Source organism: Diadema setosum, chromosome 3 (genome assembly GCF_964275005.1).
Source record: "Diadema setosum chromosome 3, eeDiaSeto1, whole genome shotgun sequence".
Taxonomy (NCBI): domain Eukaryota; kingdom Metazoa; phylum Echinodermata; class Echinoidea; order Diadematoida; family Diadematidae; genus Diadema; species Diadema setosum.
The window spans coordinates 7,428,006-7,438,144 of NC_092687.1; positions in this window are offsets into that span (position 1 = coordinate 7,428,006).

Consider the following 10,139-nt stretch of genomic DNA (forward strand, 5'->3'; position numbering starts at 1 on the left):
TACTTGTACGTATACACACAGGGCAGAGGCAACTTAGAGATCTACGATGGAGGCAAGATCCTAAAGGCCAATTTGCATTCTACACCGCTACTAGTACACATTCTATCAGTAAGTATATTCAAAGCTGTCTGCAATTGAAAAGAAATGCATGTGGATTCATAATGTGATATTATTTGGATATATTTTTGTTCGAACCCCTTCTACAATTCTCCAAGGGCTAGCTAGATGTAGATCTAATCTTACCGGTAGTAGCGTTATCACAACAGTCCCACGTAGCCACATCGCCGTTTGTTTGAATGACCAAATAGCCAGCTGAGTTAGGTAGTTTGTTGGCATGGTTAGTGAAATGTTTGTGGGCCGATTTTTATGTTATATTTAGCGTGCAGATATTTCGTTAGAGCAATTGCCCGATTTGTTCATGTTTGGCCGGGTGAATTGCAGGTAAGTTAAAGATAATAAAAAGTTTTGGTACCTCAAAAGCTTCCCTGAATTTCCTTGTCTTGGTTTGTGTTTCAGGTTAAAGTACGTTGTCTGTGAGAATTACTCGCCCCAAAGTACTCTCATGTCTTAGTAATCATGCAATAATGGTTTCGTACCAGAGCCGACGCTGTCCAGCGTCGATGAATATTGTACGAAACCACTGACTGCGACCAGCAGCGTGCAGCCCATTGTACGCATAGCTAACTGCGACCAGCAGCCCCATACGCATAGCGTAATGGGGCTTCGCATTGTAGCATTCAGGATCGTGACAGAATTAGTATCGCGGGTAAATGTCAACTTAAAATCCAAAAATTTCTTCGATTTGAAGACTTACCAATTAAGTTGAAGTATTGAAAACAGGCTTCGAACAACGTTTGGTTCTGCCAATAGTCCCTTTCTGTTCGAATTGATGACTGAATGTGACTCGGTCAAGAGGACCTTGGGAGAGGTACATACACTGGCTACCATGGCCACCGCATGCGCACACAAACATCTTATCCGTTCATGGATTTGAAATTTGTGTGCATGTGATGTGTTCGCATGCACTGGCTGTAGTATTCAGTGTACTGTATGTAGCTCTCCTAAGGTCCTGTCGACCGAGTCACATTCAGTCATCAATTCGAACAGAAAGGGACTATAGGCAGAACCAAACGTTGCCCGAAGCCTGTTTTCAATACTTCAAGTTAATTGGTAAGTCTTCAAATTGAAGAATTTATGGGATTCTAAGTTGACATTTACCCTGCGATACTAAATCTGTCATGATCCTGAATGCTACAATGCGAAGCCCGATTACGCTATGCGTATGGGACTGCTGGTCGCTATGCGTATGGGGCTGCTGATCGTAGTTAATTGCATGATTACTAAGACATGAGAGCACTTTGGGGCGAGTAAGTCTCACAGTGTTAGTTATATGAAAGGTACTTTAACCTGAAACACAAACTAAGACAAGGAAATTCAGGGACACTTTTGAGGTACCAAAACTTTTTATTATCTTTAAGGCCTGAATAGTGAAGGGATCGAAGAAGTAACCGGAAATTTCATATTAAGAATGGTCTGCACTTTATTATCATTTTTTTGAAAAGACGTGTCTAGATAATTACACTAGCTGTGTGGATAGTGGACTGACTATTCAGAAGTGATACAAATTTTTCGTTTTGTGTCAAATCGACAGGAAAGATTTGTTTGTTTTTTTCAGTCTAGAAAATCTAGGTTATTTTGTCCCACAGAATTATGGGCCTAGCCTAGACCTAACGTTTTTAGGCCCTAACGTGAACTTTAGCATTAGCATGTCACAGAGAACCGGCTGTAACTTTGCCTGTGTCGTTGTTACGTTCACAAGTCCTAATGTTACTAACCTTACTATGATAGGTCTACAACCAAAACTTGCAAAGTACTAGGGGTTAGAGGTTATTACTGCGACCAGCCCGAACGCGAAGCACTGTGTACAACTTGCAGGGATTACCCCGGGGTTAGGGCCGGTAGTATTGTCTAGAGAGTCCGACAATGGTTAGGCCAAAAACAAAACAAAAACAAAACAAAAAAAAAACATTGTTGCATTGGCGTAACCCGCCCGACCCTAAAAATTCCGCCGACCCCATGTTTTTTTTTTATTATTTTTTTTTTTTTGCTGTCGATATCAAATATCTTGTTGATTGCGATCGCGATCGCACAAACCCGGAAGTGGAAACGGCTCTGGTGATATCGGATGTACGAGGGACAGATCTAGCGCCTCGCATAGTAAGCCTTACTTGATCAGTACGTCATCTGTTTCCAACACGGACACGTACTCTAACAAGATTTATTCAGTGTATACGTAGCATTCAGACTGCGATGTATTGTGCACAGTTTTGCCGTAGGTTTCTTGTGTGGAGAACTTACACGAATCTGTATATGTGGGACTGTAATAGAGATCGCCGTGTGCGATCAAAAGATCGTACATATGGGTCAATTTGCATCTATCTTATCTAAGTCAAAATAGTAAAATATGAAGTGAAAACATTCAGGATAGGGATTTCAACATCTTTAAATTCTGTGAAGGGGTATAATTCCAGTAATATCGGCCTCATAAATGATTTGTAGAATAGATGAACACAGCACATTCGGTGCAGCAGTTGTAACTGTTTACTGAGCTGAGCACGAGTTTTACACGTAAAATGCAGGTAGCAAAAAAAAAAATAAAAAAAAAAAATCCGCCCGACCGACCCTATTTGAAAATCTCATGTTACGCCAATGCAACAATGTTTTGTTTTTTTTTTTTTGGCCTTAGACTAGATCTAGTACGGAATCTACTAAAGTACTGGTACTACTACTAGTAGTAATAGTAGTACGTAGATCCAGGTCTACACTAAAATTATACATACAGTGCACTCCCGTTACTACGAACACGGTTATAACGAAATTTCGTTATAACGAAGTAAATCTTCTGGTCCCAAAATTATCACCATTAAAGTCTATGGTACAAAATTCGCTTATAACGAACACGGTTATAGCGAAATTTCCGTTATAACGAAGTCTTTTCCGAGCACCACAGACAAAGAAAAACACAAGAAATGTGCTCCGTTATAACGAAATGCGAATTGCTTTCGAAAATACTGTACGTAGCAGAACAAGCATTTACAGCGTCTCTGCATGGGTGAACGCTTCACACCACTGTGTGTTTGCTCCTTATGTCACACACAGTTTCTGAGGGGAACTTGCGTTTATTATTGTCATACAGTTATCCCATCACATTTCCACATAGCTTTGCAGTGTATGATGAGTATTCAGCAAACATATAATATACGTGGTTCCTTGTTTTCGTTATATATTGTATTTGTTCGGTTATAACGAAATTTCGTTATAACGAAAGAAAACTGCCGGTCCCGAGCATTTCGTTATAACGGGAGTGCACTGTATTTGCATCCAGTGGAAAAGGCGCTCTACAAATGTCTACTATTATTATTATTATTATTACACAGAATATAAACTGGAATATACATATTTGTATCCAGTGGAAAAGGCGCTCTATAAATGTCTACTATTATTATCATTATTACACAGAATATAAACTGGAAACCATGGTTCAGATCTTGGTTCAGACTTGAAAGCTATCTTCAACAATTCTAAGTGCATACAGCACTATAATCGCAATGCATGTGTTGCAATTAGATAGAGAATGATGTTTACCTAAATGAATCATAGGCGTGGTATGGAACCTAGAATTCTACTGCTATTTGTACTACCAGATGTCTGTAGATCTAACGTTAGAATCCAGTGGTATAGTTATCCCGAGTAGCACCTACTGACCTAGTTACTACTTATCCGGTGTATAAGTAAACCAGACTAGACCTTAGCCTTGGTATTCCTAGATCTAATTAAACACATTATCACTAACATCAGTAGGCCTATCACTTATCAGTAAGGAAGTTAATAGGTCTTCTAAATAGTGCTATCTATCTAGGCAGTTAGTAGATTCTATAGGTCCGTACTCCGATGCTAGTAGCGCCAACTTCTTTTAGCAATTTAATTCATGATGAGATGACAACAGTTGATGATCAGAGTCCGACTGTGGCTGCATCTCAGGCTGTAACTGCGACCCGGACCCGAATGTGAAGCCACAGTACAGCTGGTACTACCAGATCTTAGGTAGATGTAGACCTTGCAACATGGATGCCTATTGACAAGATCTAGAACCTCAAGAAGTCTTAATACCCCAAACTATAGGATTACATAAATGTTGAATTGAGACAACTCAAATACTACTAGTGTGTCTTTTAATGATCCCCCCCCAAAAAAAAAATAAATAAATAAAAAATATATCGTCCTTTATATATTTAAGCTGCAAAAACATGTGAACTGATTTCAAATTTCATACTGATTCTAGACATTGTGTGTAAAATCTTGTATAATCAAACAACAGTTTGAAAACACACTTTCTAATCCTATTTTGTATTCACATTAGTTAGTGTTAGATATGAAACATCAGTCAGACTGCTACAATCAGACTTCTGCATCTCACAAAGCCCAGAGTCAGTTGCTGAACTTCATTGAACACAGAACAAAACTGCTGATTGTCCATCTTCTCCACAGCTAGACTGCTACTGAACTTCGTCGAGATTTAGCTACCGGCATGGTCACCTTCAAAAGAATGCAAGTATTTCAGCTAATACTATTTTAGCAGACAACATATCTGTATATGTATATTTTTAGTGGAACACTGTTTTCCATCATTGTGATTATTTACTATTTTTGTTGCTATGGCAAAGTGCATTGTTTCTTTTTTATGACATCATTCGTGCATATACTTTATATTGTATTTAAGAAAAAAATCCTTTATCAGACGAGTCTAAGAAAAATGAAAAAATTGTATCACTTTGGATTATGTCAACTTTTTCTTTTCTTTTTGATAATGGAAATAAACTATTGAATTGAATTGAATATATTTTCAAATACTACAACTGCAACATTATTTACATTAAACACTGTTCATCAAATTGTTGAATAGTGTTAGGAAATATTGAAAACAATGTTTGCTGTAATGTCCATCTTCGTAACTGAAAACAAACATTCTTATCCAATTAATAGTGACCCTTTTAGAAACAACTGCTGTGTTCCTTTTTTTTTTCAATATCTGTTAAATATGGCATACTGATCCAATTGAAAAGAGATAAATCATGGAACGGGAGAAGGGGGGGGGGGTACCTGCATGTCTCAAGCTCCTGAAACAAACTTTAGCAATCACGTTATCTTAATAATGTACTATGGTTGTTTGTTATTACCCTCTCCCTTTTCTAGTATCCAAACAACCTCATGCTCTCACAATGTTTGAAACAAGAATATTTGACATAGCTAATCATTTTAAACTGTGAAATGTCCTATTTACAGCTTATCAGTAGATACTAGTAAATTCAGTCTTTCAAAATCAATGGGAGGGCTTTTCAATTTGATTTCTATAGCTTGTTATAGCAAAGGCTAAGCACCCATCTCTAACATAATGTCCCATGTCCTGCATTCTGTGTTTTGTTTGTAAGATATTAACTGTTCTTGTATATTGAATAAACTCCAAACAGCCAAGGACCAGACAACAGGTGAACTTCATCCAGTTCAGAGTTAAGGACTGGTGGCAAGATACAAATGGAAAAGTCAAGTGACATTGTCATGGATATTCCACCATCTTCATTTGGTATGTTAAATGACTATTTTTAGCTATTGAAGCAAGTTGAGAAATCATGTTATCTTGATTATCTAAAGTGAATGCTTGTTATTAATTTCCCCTCTCATTCATTATTAAAACTACCCCATACTCTAACAATTTGCTAACAGGGATCATTACATAGTGATTCAAACTTCAAAAACTGGCAATTACAACTTGTCGTTCACATAATAATCTTACAAAATTGATAACCATTAATGAACATTTTGTTGCTATTGCTTGTTCTAATAAAGATGTACACCAATCTCAGATATTTTCCAGCTATCCCATTTGTGCATCTGATGTTTCTGTTTGTTTGGTATTAAACTGTTCTTATATTTGCACACCCAAAGGCCTGAAGAGAGCTGAACCTTACCAAGCCTTGGGACAGACAACTGCAGCTGAACTTCACCTAGGTCAGAGTCAGACTGCAATTGGACTATGAACTGTATAGTAGCATCTATCTACGACAGAACACAGATACTGTATGCTTTTCTCAAATCAAACCTGAAAGTATAAAGATTTTACAAAATAAACAACTTGAATAACAGTTGAAAAAAGGCAACCTCTGTTGATGACATATACAGTTAAACTCGCCTAAGTCGACATCGCATATGTCGAATAATCGCGCAAGTCGATAATTTTAAAAAGTCCCGATTTTCCCCCATTGACTTACGTGTATTAATTCACTCATAAGTCGAATTTTTTAAGTCGAATACTCGCTTAAGTCGATGAAATTCCAAGAACACTTTCACGGAAAAACCACTGAATTCACTGTGCCTAAGTCGAATAAGATTTTATTGTGTAATAAATCACTGTCAAAATCACGAGACGCCAGTTTTTGTTTACATACAGTATATACCAAAAGAAACTGCGTAAATAAACATTAACGCTTCATTAACGCAAGCGGTTTCACCTGAATCGTTAGTAACGCAAACTAACGATCGGGAAAATTAACGTTTGTAGCAACGATGAGTAACGATCCCTAGCGCAAATTAACGATGTTTCGTTAACATTAACGATAGGTAACGCAAGAACTCACGCGAGATTTTGGTTTTGTAACGAGACCTGGTGAAAGGACGACGTAGCCCCTGCCGAGTGTAGCGATCTATGCCTTATATTTAGCGGAGTCTTTTCGCGAATCGAATCACGATTTCGCGAATGGTTAATTTGCGACCGGGCTCACCAAAAACGCACGCCGGGCCACCAAAAAAGCCGAATGTTTGCCTTCAGTTTTGGAAATGAAGCGGTAACAATCGGTTCCATAAGATGCTGAATAAATGTCAGATGTTTGCTCTTTAATTTTGGAAATGAATAACGGTAATATTCGATTCCGTATAATACTAAAATAAATGTCGGATGTTTGCTTATACTTTTGGAATGTCAGAGATTTGATTTTGCGTTCGGAAATGAATAAGGATAAAATAAAAGTATCCGGAAGATGCTGAAATAAATGTCGAATGTTTGCTTTGACGTTCGGATATGAAAAATAATGATATTCAACTCCATAAGATGATAAAATAAATGCCGGATGTTTACTTTTACGTTCGAAAGTAAATAACAATTACATTCAGCTCCGGAAGATGCTAAAGTAAATGTCGAATTATCCCTTTGACGTTCAGAAATGAATAACAATAATAATCAACTTCGTACGATGATGAAATAAATGTCGGATGTTTACTTTTACGTTCGAAAGTAAATAACATTAACATTCAGCCCCGGAAGATGCTAAAGTAAATGTCGAATTATCCCTTTGACGTTCGGAAATGAATAACAATAATAATCAACTTCGTACGACGATGAGATAAATGTCGGGTGTTTGCTTTTACTTTCGAAAGTAAATAGCAATAACATTCGGCTCCAGAAGATGCTAAAATAAATGTCAGATGATTGTTTTTACGTTCGAAAGTGAATAGCAGTAATATTCTTCTCCATACGATGCTAAATAACTGTCGGATGTTTGCTTTTAAATTTCGAAATGAATAACAGTAACATTTAGCTGCGTTTGATGGTTAAGTTAATGTTTGATATTTACTTTAACGTTCGGAAATGAATAACAATAGTATTCAACTCCGTCCGATGATAAAATGAATGTCTTATGTTTGCTTTTATGTTCGAAAGTAAATAGCAATAACATTCAGCTCCGGAAGATGCTAAAATAAATGTTGAATGTTTGCTTTGGCGTTCGGAAATGAATAACTATGGTATTCAACTCGGTACGATGATGAAATAATTGCCGAAAGTTCGCTTTTACGTTCGAAAGTAAATAGCATGTGACATTCGACTCTTGAAGATGCCAAAATAAATGTCAGATGATTCATTACACTTTCGGAAGTGGATAGCAGTAACATTCGGCTCCTTACGATCATAAAATAAATGTCGGGTGTTTGCTTTTGAATTTGGAGATCGAATAACGGTAATATTCTGCTCCGTACGATGCTAAAATAAGTAACAGATTGTTTCTTTTACATTTGGAAATGATTAACGGTATCAATCGGCTCATTTAGATGATGAAATAAAAAGCGGATGTTTGCTTTCACGTTCGGAAATGAATAAGGATGATATTCAGCTCCGTAAGATCCTAGAATGAATGTCGGTTGCTTGTTTTTACATTTGAAAATGATTAACGGCAACATTCGGCTCCGGAAGGTGTGAAAATACTTGTAAATGGTGGATGATTGCTTTTACAATCAGAAGTAAATAAGGGTAACTTTCGGACCGAACGTAGGACCGATTTAGTTTTGCTTGTTTTTTTGTTTTTTTTGTTTGTTTGTTTTTTTTTTGTTCGGGCCACCAAAAAATGAAAATCAATCATTTTGGGGCCACCAAAATAAAAGTTAGTGTGGAGCCCTGGCCTGCATCAATGTGGATAAAGTGTCTTGCTGAAGGGCAAATATCGGGCACACCGCTCCAGCTCTCGGCTCCAGAGTAGACAACATACATGTACATTATACATTATGTACGTGTGGTGTAACTTTAAGTCGATTTTTTTCGACTTACGTACAAGTCGAAACTCGCCTAAGTCGATGTGTTTTGCTCAGTCCCGAGAAGATCGACTTATGCGAGTTTAACTGTAAGTTACAGGTAATTCGGTCTTTCTTATTTGAGCAATTATTGTAGACTTGGTGGACAAACCATGTCACCTCTATATGTGAACTGTTCTACACGAGAAATGAAATTATTAGCAATGCAGCTGATTTGTTGTATAACCCATTGAATCATCTTTCTGTTTATTTTGGAACCCCCAGCTTGCCTGACATAAGTTACAATCCTTTTTAAAAAGTCATGAATGTATAACGTTCTGTAAGATGAGTGTTTAAAGTCACAATCACATTCTCATTTTGAGTCTGTGTCACACCTTTTTTTGCTATCAGGAAGAATCCGCTACACTAATTCTTGTATATGACATCCCAGATGATTTTCTTAGTTTTTTTCGTAGATGCTGTTAAACTGTTTCTAATATACTGTATAAGAAATTGCTGAAAAGTAGTTCTGTGTAATGATATGGTAAACTGGCACCCCGTCTACAACCACACTGTCCACTGTTCACCTAGTCTAATGCCATCTCGTCTAAACTCGCTTCGTCTACTACCAACTCGTCTACCAACCATTTTGTCTAAATGCCAATTAGTCTAATTGCCATTTCGTCTACTAATCATTTAATCTAATCTCTAATTTGTCTATTAAAGCGCTTGAATAGACATTGTACTTCAGAGCCTGTTTTCTCAGTTCACACTTTTCCTGAGTTTGTGCTTTCTTTCCAATATTTAGATAGGTTAGGAGAGTCCATTTTATTTGAGTTATACATCATTTTAAATCTTAAAGTATGTTCTTTGAGAATATGGTCTTAACTAAGAATTCATGTCTGGCGACTTTTTGTTTGTTTTGAGGTGCAGGGTCACATATATATAATCAAGCAATAAACTAATAATACATTTTCTTTTGCCAATAAAGGATTATTTAATTGTACTTAATACAATACATTGTATTGTATTGAATGAATAAATTAATTTATCCCTTATTGGCAAACAAAAAAAAAAATGTAAAGGGGCATCTGAGACTCCTAATCACACTCACTCTATGCTACCAAACACGGGTTGTAAAAATCTGCTGAAAACCCACTTTCCCATTCATTTTATTATCGCAAACTTAAGAATAGTGTAGAAGAAGAAGAGTTGTCCTTCTGGAAAATATGGAAACTAGAAATTGGCTTGTTTGATTATTTTCACCTTTTTTGAGTCCTTATATAAGATGAAGGGGTGCGACTTTTGTTGGTTTTGTGATGGACGTTCACATTATAATATGCCTACATGTACGAATACATCTTTCTGGTAATTTATTTCTAAAATAAGTATCATTGTATTTATGATTATTATTTCTACATAATGGATGTATGTTATGTATGCCAACTCACGTGTGTGTGTGTGTGTGTGTGTGCTTGTGTGTGTGCGTGTGTGTGTGTGAGGTTTGCGTGTACAGGGGTGTGCAC